Here is a 13,793-nt window from a genome sequence, read left to right on the forward strand (position 1 = left end):
GTCTAACCAAAACAGCAAGTTCCAGGGTCCTGGTGAGAGACCTTGTGTCAAAACCCAAGGTAGACTGTGCCTGAAGGATTACACCCAAAGTCGTCTTTATACACGTTTGCAAACACCTTTGTGTGCGTGCATGTGCACGCATGCAAGTGTGCATGCATGTGTGCGTGTGCGCACACACACACACCACTAAATAAGTTAAATGACAAAATTGGAGAATAATAGTGTTTTCTTTGCAGACTTGTGAGGAAGAGCGAAGCACCCTGTAGAACTCTCCCACAGAGGCTCCAGCAACAATAGGTGCTTAATGAATGCCGAGCTGCTTAGATTTCATGTCCAGTCTTCCCTCCAAAACAGTTCAAGCCCCAGCTGCCAGATCAGGCAGCCTTGCCAGCAGCCTCCCTTGACCTAGTACAGGACACCAAGGCACAGCTGACAAACGGTGCAATCAGAGGGAGACCCTAATGCCATGCACAGGCCTCCGCTCAGCGCAGCCAGACTCCCAGGCTCCGGACCAGCTCAGCGAACAACAACGTGAAGAAAGACATGCTAATGAGGGTCACAGAGAAAGGCACTTTCTCTATGGAGTGCCCGAGTGCCCGGGAAGCCAGAAGGCTGGCTGGAAGCCCCTGGCACAGTTTGCCTGAGCAGTGTTGAATTGAATTGAGGTAGGCACCTTGGCAAGATGGAAGAAAAGCAAGCCACAGATGGGGCAATCTGGGAGGTCCAGTGAAGAGAGCCACAGAATGAGAAGTCACAGGCATTTCTTTAGGAAGCAATCTGCTTGGGCGGTAAATAATTTTGATTCTTTAAATACAATTTAATGTTTAATGTGTACGTGCCTCGTTTTGTTTGTGAAAATCTGTTGGCATATAGATTTTCTTTTCTGAATGAATCTGACATTTTCCCTTTTATATATTATATGTTATGTTCTTTATTATATTATAGATTATATGTTTGTTATATTGCATAGTACCCAGGCATCCTAATACATGATGTGTTGACTCCCTCACCTATGTTCAGTGATTTCAATCAGTGCCTTTTTCAGCTTCTTGGCCTAAGTGAGATGTGACGCTGGGTCCTTAGTTGAGAATGCGTTGAGCAGCAAAGAGAGAAAAGAGAAAGGCACACTATTTTTGTTCAATATATTTTTCCTGCTGATCATGTAAAGCGATAAACAACAGCCTTCAGAATAATCTCTTAGTCACAGACCTTCGCAAGGAAAGTATGTGACCCTAGTCAGAAACATGGACACGCAAGAAGGAATGAAGAGCGCCGGAAAGGGCAGATCCAAGCGTGACACTGATGAGCATGGCATCCAGCCAATCGTTAGGACACCTTGTAGAGTTTACTATAGGTATAGAAGTAGGGCCGTGTGTCGACGGCACAGAAAAAGAAAGCAGTAAAGAACACTAAAGTGTTCTGCAGCCTTTAGCAATGCTGCGAAACTAACGATTGTCATCTTCGATATTAGACAGAAATAAGTGTATAAATCAACATTGTTGTAATGCTGTGAATGAGAAACAAGCCCATAGGCTCGTGTATTTGGTGGCACCGTTTGGTAGGTTTAGGGGGTGCAGCCTTGCTGGAGGAAGTCCATGACTGAGGGTGGGCTTTGAGAGTTTATACCCTGGCCCCATTTCCATCACAATCTCTCTATGTCAGGCTTGTGGTTGAAGATGTGAGCTCTCAGCTCCAGCCACCATGTCTGCCTGCCTGCCGTGTTGGACTCTGATCCCTCTGGAACCGTATGCCGAGATGAACTCTTCCCTCTGTAAGTCGGTTTTGGTCATGGAATTGTATCAAGCAGCAGGCACATAGCTAAAGCAATTACACATTGTCTAATTGCCAGGACAATGACAAAAGGGGGAAAAACACATAACCAAAAAATGAGGGAGGAAAAGAATAAAACAGTAGAAAATGTTGATCCAAATGAAAGGAAGGAAAACTAGAATAAAATGGGTGGATGAAAAAGAAAAAAACATGAACTGTCAACTGTAGATGTTTGTTTTTTTTTTATTTTTTAATTTTACTCTTTGGGAGCCCACCAAATAAATAAGACTCCCAAATAAATACATGGAGACTTATTCCAACTTATGAATTCCTGGCCTTAGCTTGGCTTTTTTCTGGCCAGCTTTTTCTAACTTAAATTAACCCATTTCTCTTTTATGTTTTGCTTCTGGGCTTTCTTTATTCTATATATCTTTCTTTTCTTCTTATTCCATGGCTGGTTGTGTAGCTGGGTGGCTGACCCTGGTGTCCTCCTTCTCTCTTTCTCCTTTTCTTGTTCCTCATTCTTCTTCCTCCTATTTAATTATCTCTGCCCACCAGTCCTGCCTATTTCTCTATCCTACCTAGCTATTGGCCATTCAGATCTTTATTAGACTAACCAGATGTTTTAGGCAGGCAAAGTCACACAGCTTCACAGAGTTAGATAAATGCAACCTAAGAGAATGTAGTATATCTTTGCATTATCAAATAAATATCCCACAGGATAAACTAATGTCACACATCTTAAACTAATACCCTACAACAGTCAACTTTTCAGAAACTAGAATCACCTGGAACCTGGGCCTCTGGACATCTTGGTTGTGTTAACCAAAGTAGGAAGATCCACCTACCTGGGTGGCACCTTTCCCTGGCTCGGAGGATGGTGTACCAGACAGGGTGAGGGAGCTCTATACACCATCCCCCATACCTTTTGTTCTGCATAGCTTCCGCTTGGCTGATTCTAAGTTGTCCCCTTTACAATAAATCAGTAACCATCAATAAAGTGATTTACTAATTTGTTCTAGCAAATTGCCAAACCTGAAGTGGGGTGTGGAGATCCTGAGATCTTGAACCAGTTGCTAGAAGTCCTAGACTTGTGAATGGCATCTGAAATGGGTGACAGCCACATTGGACTGGTCCCTTATACCTACCATATCTGTTGTGAACTCGAGAGCTTCAAAACTGGACTGAGGAAAATGGTTTCCTAAGGGAAGAAAAATAACTTTTAATTATAAGAACAGATGCAGCCAAGTGGGGTGGGTCATGCATGCAATATCAACACTGGGGATGGGGTCAGAAGCAAAAGGACCATACTTTTGAGAGATGAGCTTAGTCTATATAGTGAGCTTCAAGCCAGCCAGGCTACAGAGTGAGATGAGATACTGTCACACACACACACACACACACACACCACCACCACCACCACCACCACACACCATGAGCACAGATGCAAAATTATAAATAAAATATTAGTGACTCAAATCAAGCAAACATGAGAGTCTAGGCTTTATTCCAGGAATGCAATAGTGATTTAATATTCTAAATTCAGTCAAGCTGTGCTGAGGGTGTAGCTCACTTGGACACACTTGAGCCCCAAGCTTCAATGTCCAGCCCTGGAGAGAAAGAATCACCTGAAATAGCTCATCACACCTGTTGTCTCACCTAGGTTTTTTTTTTTTTACTGCTGTGAACAGACACCATGACCTTGGCAACTCTTGTAAAGAAAACATTTAATTGGGATGGCTCACTTAAAGTTTCAGAGGTTCGGTCCATTATCATAATGATGGGGAGAGTGGCGGCATGCAGGCAGACGTGGTGCTGGAGCTGAGAGTGCTACATCTTCTAGGCAACAGGAAGTCAACCGATTGTCACACTGAGGGAAGCTTGAGCAGAAGAGACCTCAGAGCCCACCCCCACCTTGTGACGCACTTCCTCCAACAAGGCCACACCTACTTCGACAAGCCACATTCTAATTGTGCCACTCTCTTTGGGAGCCATTTTTCTTTCAAACCATCATCACACTAGTAGAAAACTAAAATCACAAAATCATCTCGATGGATGCATAGAAACAATGGAGAACACGGTTCTCAGGACAGAGCAGGCAGCTCCTCTCCCTCCTCGGGGTTCTACCTGTGCAGTGAGAATTAATTTGCAGGAGAAAACTGTTGTCAGGCTATGTTACAGCCAAATAACCTATTGTGCTTGTCAGGGCCCCTGGTTTCCAGAACCTTCTATCTTTACACTGACTCCTGGTGCTTGGTACCTTTTCCTGACACCTCATTCACAAAGATAAAATATAAGAAAGCTAGCAAACAGGTATCAGTTATAATAACATCAGGTGCCCTGGTAAACCCTGGGGTAGGGGTGGGGGTGTGCAAGCATGAACCAAGGTTACAGAAGACCGAATAGCTCAATGACAATCTCAGTGATGGTAACCGGCAGGGCTGAGGGGTGAACACAGTCCGTCTGACTCCAGGGTTCATATCTCCTGACCATTCTGTCACTGCACACACACAAGCAATCGTGACGCTAAGCATGAAGAGTCAAATGGGCCTAAATCACACACACCACAAAAGCCCAAAGGGAAGGGATTAATCTTCACTAGGAAAGGGCTGGTTCTGGGAGACTTAGAAGAGTAGCAATCGGGGCCTGGGGAGCTTGCTCAGCAGTTAAGAGCACTTGCTGCTCTTAGTGAGAGGATCTAGGTTTGGGTCCCAGCAACCACATCAGGGGCTCACGTCCCCCTGTAATTTCAGTTCCAGAGGATATGACACCCTCTTCCAACCTCCACTGGCACCTGCACGCGTATGGTGCACATAAACACATGCAGACACACATAAATAATAAGTATTTTAAAAGAGACGAAGGGAGGGAGGTGGAGGGATGGCATTTCAGATTTGCACCCCACGTCCCACTAAAGGCAGCAATTTTAACTAGCAGAAAATGAGAGTCTTAACCAGGACAGACTAGGTCATGCTGTGGTAACACAGTTGAATACCACAAAGGTAATTTCCCTTTTGTAAATGCTAATCAGGTTCGGCAACATCCAGGTCCCTCCCTGTATGTCTTGCATGATTCATCCATTTAGGCCAACTACCATCAGTGGTCCCTCGTTTCATCATGTATCCTCCTGATCCCACTGCTAGGGAGAGGGGGAAATATGGAGCATTTGCTTGTCGAAGCATGAGCCTGGAAAACACACGTGCGCACACACGCACACACATGCACACACACACGCGCACACACATGCACACACGCACACGCGCGCACACACACACACACACACCTACCGTCTGCTCATGGCGCATCTATTCTTAGAGAGCACGTGGAACATTTGGGGAGAGTGTTCAGCCTCTGCTGCTGTGGAAAGCGCCCTTCCAAACTGGAGAGGGCATCCCTAGGGCATGAAGGCACAACAGAGCGCAGCGTGCATGGACACAGCAATACTGTACACGGCAGGGTTCAGTGTTCCTCCACAGGCAGCTGGAAGCTGAGCAGAGCGGCAGAAACTTCATGAATCCGCCTCTGTTGGCGGTGGGTTTGATTTGCCATTTGTTTTATTTCTGAACATTGAGGCAGGATCCCAGACATCCCAGGCTGGCCTTGAACTCAATGTAGCCAAGGATGACCTTGAATATCCGACCTTTCTACCTCCACTTCTCAGGCGTTGGGAGGACAGTTGTACGCCAGCATGCCCATTGACACGGTGCTGAAGATGGAACCCAGGGCCTCGTGCTCACTGTGTAAGCATTCTCCCGTGTAAGATACATTCCCAGCCCACGGTCTGACCTGTTTTAGAAGATTCTAGAAGGTAACAAAAAAGAGGGTGCGCAGAAGCGGCAGGCCAGAGCAGGTTATGGCAACGACCCACCCAGAAAGCGCTGGAAACAGATGAGTGAGGCTGGAGTCTAAGGACCTGAATTCTGTAGGCGCTGTTAGGCTTGAGGACTAGACATAATCCGTAAAAGGCCTACAGAAATGTCTAGGAAATCTCACTAGCAGCGCAGCTTGAGGTCCTATGAAGGAGGAAGGGACTCCCCGGATGGCACAGCGTCACAGAAGGATGAAGAAAAGCAAAGGGCTGTTGGAGGACACCCAGGAAGCTAGCAGGAGAAAGGGCTCTCCTTGCTCATGACCTCACCCCTTCCTACCCTTCCTACCCCCTCAGAGCCACTTCCTGCTCCCTGATACCCGACTACACCTGTGATATGGACACAGTGGAGGGGAACAGCGCATGCTCTAGGAGCGCGTTTGGACATCACTCTGTAGGAAGGAGTCTATGCATGCATGCCGGAAGCATTTTAGCACACGCGCACTGCTCACCGTTTGTTCTGGTTAAGCTTCCATCTAGACGTCACCCAAATGGGTAAGAAGGAACGCAAAGTTAAGTAAATGGCTTTGGTGTTTACAAAGCTTCCCCCTACTATGAGGAAGGGTGTGGATGGACAATGAAAACAAGACCCACCAGACCCGAGGACAAGACTAAACTTTGAATTGATTTGTTGCCTTTGTCCTGGTTCTCCATTAAAGAGAGAGAGAGAGAGAGAGAGAGAGAGAGAGAGAGAGAGAGAGAGAAAGAGAGAGAGAGAGAGAGAAGGGATGGAGGAAGGGGGTTGCTGAGGCAGATCTCATTCTGACTTCCCAGATTATCAGCACTCTGAATAAAGCCCAGTTTAAAGATCCAATTCTGATGTGTTTTATGCATGTGATGGGCAGAACAGGCTTCTTGTACCAGAGGACCCTTCTAAAGTAGCCGGCTCTCTGTCCCTGTCAACAAAATCTAGAGCTACCTAGACAAACCACTTTCTATGATGTCACCGTTGCAAGCTCCCCATCTCCTTCTGGTTCACTGCACTTCCACACACCGCTACATGAACCTTCCAGCTCACCGAGTCCCCTTAACATGCACCAGTGGTCTGAATGAAATCAATGGTTTCCTAGCCTTGGTGAGCTGAGAAATAGAAAGTGTCAATCACTTGACTTCTCTGAACCTCAGCATTTGCATCCACTGGGGAGGGAGAAGTTAACCCATTTTAAAGAGGCGGCCACGGAGAGTAAATGAGAATAATAAATGTGGCTGGATATGGTGCCAGGAGGATGAGATGGGAGGATTGGGGAGTTGGGGGCCAGCCTGAGATACATTGGAATATCCTGTAGGGCAGGGAAAGAGAGAAGGGGGTGATGGAGTGACAATGATTGAGGGAGGAAGGAGGAGGGAGAGGGTGACAGGGAAGGGATAGACAGAGAGGGAGGAGGGAAAGAAAAGAAAAAAAATTCTCAGCAAGACCACCTTAACCACAAAGACTTAACCCAGTGCTTCTTATGGATCCGGCTCAGGGACAGCTGTAAATAAGCAACCCAATGTCGGTGCCCCCTGAGCTGGGATGGCAAAACCTAAGGACAGAGATAAAGGACTGGCACCAGGCACAAGATCAAGTGTACTCCCCCAGAGAGCCATGCAGTTCCGGGTGGCACAGGAGACTCCAGGGGAGGCAGGGGACACACAGGATGGTCCAGGAACACTTACTTCCTAGAGGAAGTAGATTTTGAAGACCATTCTTAAACCGAAAGAGAAAGGACTGCTTACTGACCCAGTCAGAGGGAAAGAGCAAGGCAAGGCTGCAGAGGGCTCAGTGGGACCAATCTCACCTACCCCTCTGCCTCATCCAGCCTGCTCCTGAGGCAGGAAGGAAAACAAGAGCAGGGGGCCATGCCCTAAGGCAGCACTGAGAGGTAAGAGTTCCTACCTCAGATTTTCCTGTCAAACCAGCTTTTGCAGCTGACCACAGTCTTGAGAAACCATCCAAAATCACACGTAGAGGGAAAGTTGCAAAGGACAGCCACCCACTCGGGCTCTCCGACTCAGCGCCAGCCCCTTGGATGGCACGCAAGCCCTGGCTGGCCTCCTGGTGCAAAACTACCGCATGCTTATCTGCAGGAACACTTTCTTGGCTCGCAGAATTGTTTGGGACAGAGGCTACTCACTGTGGCTCCCTGTGGCGCTGTGGTCCTTGGCCTTCTGTAGCATCAGGGCTCATCTCGGGCCACAGACACAGCCATGGGATCCACAGCAAAGAGACCACCAAGGCTGTTGGAGAGGGCCTGCACAGTGGCCACTGTACCTGGAATGTCCAGGGGAAGCCAATATAGCTGTGAGGTCACTCCTTCCAACGCAGCCATCTGTCCCTGCCTCCCCAAGACAGACGGAAAGACAAACAGACACACACAATAAACAACACACACACACAATAAACAAATGTAGTAAATAACATGGTAGCTCATGCCGCAATCCTGACACTCAGAAGGTGAAGGCATTGAAGGATCAAGAGTTCAAGGCCTGGGAGATGGAGGGACGGCTCCGATGTTAAGAGTTATGTTTTGCTCTTCTAGAGGCCCAGGATTTGATTCCCAATGCCCACATGGAGGCTCACAATCATCTGTAACTCCAGTTCCAGGGGATCTGCCATCCTCTCTGGCTTCTGTGGGCAGTGCCCATGCATGTGGTACACAGATATACATGCAGACAAAACACCCATACACATAAAATACAAATAAATATATATATATATATATTTTAAAAAAAGTCGTTTAAGTTCAACCTTAGCCCTATGTGGAGCTCATTATAATCTGGGCTACGTGAAATGCTGTTCATCAGAAGAAAGAGAAGATAAATGAAGGAAAGGAAGAGGAGGACAAGGAGGAGAAGAAGATTGTTGGGGGTGGGACAAACACCAACCAAATTACAATAAATCAAAAATGCAAAAAGCGTAACTGCCCCCTTGGGTCTGAAATGACCTTGGCAAGGTCTCCTTTGTTTCAGTAACAGAAGGAGACCCAGCTTGGTTTTAAAACTGCCTAAAGAAGACACTGCTGGGGGCTTCCACCCTTCTCCAGATGGCTGTCCCACATCCCCATCCCGCCTCATCCATTGAGTGGATCATAGCCCCCTGGTTCTCCCAGAATCATGACCTATCCACAATTCTTTCCAAAAGCCACAATACATGCAGCAAGAAAGCGACCAGCCGCATTCCCTGTGAGCCTATGCTAGGCCTAGGGTGTCCCCTTTCAGTTCCCAGCTAACCAAGACACAACACTGAGTGTGTCTAAGAGCCCAGGCAGTAAACAAACGCCTCCTTGCTGTTCCATGCTCACAGCTGCTTTCTGAGTAGCTGTCACTCTCTGAGTAGCTGCCACTCTCCAAAAGACCCCAAAGACCGGAATTTTCCTATAAACCAGAGAGGACTCCCTGGGGGACCATCATAACCATGTACTTGGCAGTGGAAAGATGCAAAGAATGATCCGAAACCACGGGACTCCCTTCTCTAGTAGACACGCAGCCCACCACCATTCATGGCTCACATGCCCGAGTCTACGAGAGCCCAGTAGCTGGACCCAGAAATATCTGGTATTCCTGTCACGTTCTCAGTACCAGGCTAATGTGTGTCTCAAATCCCCCAGAACCTTCATCTAGAAACAGAACTGCCCATTGGACATAGTTATGTGGTGCCAAGCAAGAACTGGCCTGAAAAAACGGGTTCTTCAGGACATTCATGGTTCTCCTTCATACCACCTTCCCTGCATCCAGAATACTCCCACACCCTTTAGGACCCGTGGAAGCCACATCCCGCTCTTTCCAAACCCATTATTGGCACTCCATGCAAGATAAAGTAAATATCTACTCTTAAGCACTTCCTTTATCCTCACGGCGTTCAGCTTGGCACCTCCTGCTTGCTTGAGTTGTCAGCTCGACCCAAAATAAAATTGCCTAAGAAGAGAGAACTGGGGACATATTGGAGATTGATGATTGTTGCGGGCGCCACCCCTGGGCAGGTGGTACTAGATAGGATTAAACGGGCAAGCGAAACAAGCTGTGGGAACACACCAGTAAACAATTGGAAATTCAGTCCGAACTCTTTCCCCAGACAGGCCACCTAGCAGGGAAAGAAGCCTTATATTTCTCCTGTTGCTCCCTTTAGGTCATTTGCAGGGTGACCCTCCAGGCGCTCGCTTCTTGGCCCTCTGGACAATTGCATCACAGGACTGTCTTAGGGACCAAGTCGGCCCTCTTTGGGCAGGGAAGCTCAGGCCAGATGCTAACACTAGCTACACCGCCTACACCCAGCTCCGCCACTGGCTGACCCACAGAGCCCGCCTCAGTCAGAAAACGGGCACATCTGACAAGGGACCCCTAAGGGTCTTTGTGGTGGGACCCAGTCCACAGTAAGTCACTCAAGGCTGGGCTCTGTTAAAACTGCCTTAGAGGGACGACTTTAGCCTGGGGAGTCTTTAAGAAAGCCGGCAACACGTCTTTCACGCCTCACACGTCTTTCACGCCTCACCCGCTGCCTCACTGGTCCACAAGCACATTGGTTAACTATCTAAGAGGAAATAGCACCGGATGAGGTTGGAGGATCTGACCTTTCGGCTCATATCCAAACAAGTTGAGGCAGCGAATGGAAGATGGTGACCACGGCCTTCAGAGCTGCGTGGGTATTGCGGCCAACATGTGAAAAATGTTTTTACTCTCAAACATCACATGGCCAGAAATGGTAACTTACGAGTGCAATAAAATTAACACGTGGGTGTCTATTTACAAGTCTCCGAGTCTGTGGCTGGTGGGTGACAGGCGCTGCCTTTCTGACATTCTGCCCAGCGGGTCCCGATGATTCAGGACCAAGAGGCAGCTTTAGACACCTACACAATCAGTACCATCCGGCCGGGAGGACCGAACTGGAAGAATTCCGTCTACCTCGTCCAGTCTTCCTTGGACTCTCCACAGACTGAATCCCTGCCCACTTGTCAGGAGAACCAAGTGGGGACCTCGCAGGACAGTCACCCTCGGGCTGTACTGCTGGCCTTGGTGTGTCGGATCACCATCCTGAGCCCTGGAGGAATTCACGACCACAACAAGGATGGGAGAGAAACGGGAAACTCCCCAGGTTCACAAGTCAGCTTTGCTGGCCCCAGTCTGGATTTGAATCCCGAGGGGCAGGGGCAGGGCTGCAGTCTGAGGACCACCAGCATCAGCAGACTTGCAAAGCATCTGGAAACCCTGCCGGCCAATCAGCTAGCGGCGCCGCGAAGTCTTTACCAAGCCCTGAGCGCAGACTCGCACTGCCACCAGGGGGCGGCGTCCGGCTCCACCTGGACCCTGTAAAGAAGCTAAAAAAAACACGGTGTCTGTCTGGAGGATAATTGAGCCTTGCGCCACACCACTGAAGGCTGGGAAAGTGAAAGCAATATAAGAACCGACTTTGGATCCCTGACTAGCCTGTCCCCAAGTCACTGTGTGGCATTTAACCGTTCCTTAAACTAGTCTGTATCTTCCTGTAAATTGGGAAAAGCCAGGTTTTGGAAACGACTCTTAACTGTCATGGTGGCTCACCTGTCCACTGGCTCTGAACTTTGGTTTTACTACCTGGGCATAGGAGCTCCAGCCGTGCTCGTGCTCGTGCTCGTGCTCGTGCTCGTGCTCGTGCTCGTGCTCGTGCTCGTAGCTGCGACCTCTGGAGGAGACCTTGTTTGGTCCTGTTTTGGAAGCTCCCTGAGCTAACGCATTCCTAAACAGAAGTATGCCTGGCACGTGCTGAATGCCTGGTAATATTTGTCTTTCGGTTCTTGGAACTTCTGCCCCTCACCGCAGCCCCACCCTACTCTCACACCGCCTTCCTTCTTACCTGGTGCTGGGGGCTGAGCCGAGAGTCTCTTGCGGGCTAAGTTCATGCTTATCCACAAAAGCCACAAAACCACACTCCCAAGCCCATTTTGGGGGACCACTCTCCGTTATCATGCCTAACGATTCCATGTCACACACACGGGGGGGGGGGGGAGACTATTATGAGGACAGCTGGAGTTGTAACGGAAAGCACGTCTTCAGGTTCCTCCATCAAACAACTTGAGGTTAAATCTCAGCTGTTTATTATCTGTCCCTGAGATCTGGGCCAATTGCTTAACCTCTCTGTACCCTCTCATTCCACCCCGCTCCGTCTTACCTGGTGCTGGGGACTTATTCCAATAAGGCAGAAGGGTCAGCTGGGCATATCGGTGCACGCCTGTGTTCCAGCTCTTGGGAGTTGGAGCCCGGAAGATCAGGAGTTGAAGGTCAACTTCAGTTACCCACGGATTTTAAATCCAACAGGGGTCACACAAGACCCTGTCTCAAACAAAAAAAAAAAAAACTAAAATAAAACAGAGGGAGTTAATGATAGACTTATAGCGTCATTATGGAAAAATAAACAGGCAAAGATTCAGTAAACATGGGTTGTTATTATTATTAATATTAGAACCATTAAAGGTGGCATGTTAGAGCACACAACTTGGAAAACTAGCTAAGTCTCAGCTATGATGAGATTCCCCTAGGTGTAAGGTTAGGATTCTCAAGGCCAAGCATATACCTGCTTTTTATTTCCAGGCGTGGGTACCTAAGTAGGGCAGACACAGCTGGTGTGAGCAGAGGGTTTGTGGGCATCCTTCCTGGGAAGTGGCTACCTTTCAGGTCACATGGATCCCACTGAACTACAAGAGACAAGTTCCTGCCCAGCCCCAGTCCTCTTTGCTCTTCGTTACAGCGCTGGAATAACAGTCTAGAAAGCCGACTCAGAAGCCAGGTTGACTCATAGGGAGATGACTTGGCAGTCAGTCATGAGATGGAGCTTCCAGCTCAGCTGCTGACCTGCTGTCCCACGCCTGGGGAAATACCGTTTTATCCAGGTTTTCAAATGCGCTTGAATTCAAAGTTAAACTCCATTTCCTGGGTTAAGTAATGTCATTTCAAAATCACTTTAAATTTACCACCTCTCTCTCTCTCTCTCTCTCTCTCTCTCTCTCTCACACACACACACACACACACACACAGAGAGAGAGAGAGAGAGAGAGAGAGAGAGAGAGAGAGAGACTGAAAGATCCCCCCATTCTTTTACTTCACCCTCACTCCTCCCCCCCCATTTCTTTTGTTTAGTGTTTTGCTGATTTGTTTAGCTAGTGTTTTCTACTTACAATGAGGCCCTCTGAGCTTTGTTGTTTGTTTGTTTGCTAACTTTTGAAACAGGATCTCACTACATAGCCCAGGATGAATTCCAATTTATAACCCTCCTCCCAAGTATTGGGATTACAGGTTTTGGTTGTTTTGGTTGTTGTTGTTGTTTTGTTGTGAAAACTTTTTTAGAACTTTTAGATTATCCTGCTGTTGAATATGAATGCTATGTAAATTACTAAACAAGCAGGGCATAGTAACAACTACTTGTAATCCCAGCTACTCTGGAAATTGAGGAGAATCAATGAGACCTGGGGCAGCCTGGGCAACATGTCATGACCCCATCTTTAAAAAAAAAAAAAGTGAGGGCTATCCAAGAAAAGGCTTCAGGCATACCATAGAAATAAGCAGTTGTGTCAGGGAGCACCTATGGTGCTGAGTAGCTGATATGGTGGCAGGGCATACCTGTAACCCCAACACTTGGAGGTAGAGGCAAGAGTAACAAGAGTTCAAGGTCATCTACTACATAGGGAGTTCAAGGCCAGCCTGGACTACGTGAGATCCTGTCTCAAAAATAAAAAGGTAAGCACAGCCTTTTGGCCTCTCAAGAGTTACTGTGTTTGCATGATAAATCACATGCCTTCTGGGTTTTTTTGTTTGTTTGTTTTTGTTTTTGTTTTGTCTTTTCTTTGTCTATTTGTTTTGCTTTTGTGACAGGGCCTTGCTATATTGTCCAGGCTAGCCTTACACTCATCTCATTTTGATCCTTCTGCCTCAACTTCCTAAGTGCTGGAATTACAGGTAGCCCTGCTGTGAACACTACCACCTTCTCTCCCCAAAATATGATCCCTCTGACCACATCCCAATCACCTCACAGAGCCTCGAGACCCTCCCCAAGTAACCGACTTTCTCTAGTAAGGCTCCGTCTCCTAAAGGTTCCATCATCTACCCAGAGATGAGATCTCTGTTCCCCAGACAGAGATCATGTATTCAAACACATGAACCCGTGGGGGATCATTTCACATCCAAACCAGAACACTGTGCAAGCAACAGA

The 13,793-nt window shown here is 47.8% G+C and overlaps 1 long non-coding RNA gene across 1 annotated transcript; it reads right to left on the reverse strand.

Moving 5' to 3' along the window:
- Positions 1-2,003: 2,003 nt before the first annotated feature.
- Positions 2,004-12,327, reverse strand: LOC126514938 (uncharacterized). The gene is made up of 3 exons (XR_007595715.1): positions 12,162-12,327; positions 11,760-11,920; positions 2,004-10,929 (listed from the first exon to the last, which is right to left on the reverse strand). It is a non-coding gene; the product is annotated as an uncharacterized lncRNA (long non-coding RNA).
- Between the last annotated feature and the right edge of the window lie 1,466 nt (positions 12,328-13,793).

The sequence above is a fragment of the Alexandromys fortis genome, unplaced genomic scaffold (genome assembly GCF_014885135.2).
Source record: "Alexandromys fortis isolate MF-2015 unplaced genomic scaffold, M_Fortis_MF-2015_v1.1 scaffold_156, whole genome shotgun sequence".
Lineage (NCBI taxonomy): Eukaryota > Metazoa > Chordata > Mammalia > Rodentia > Cricetidae > Alexandromys > Alexandromys fortis.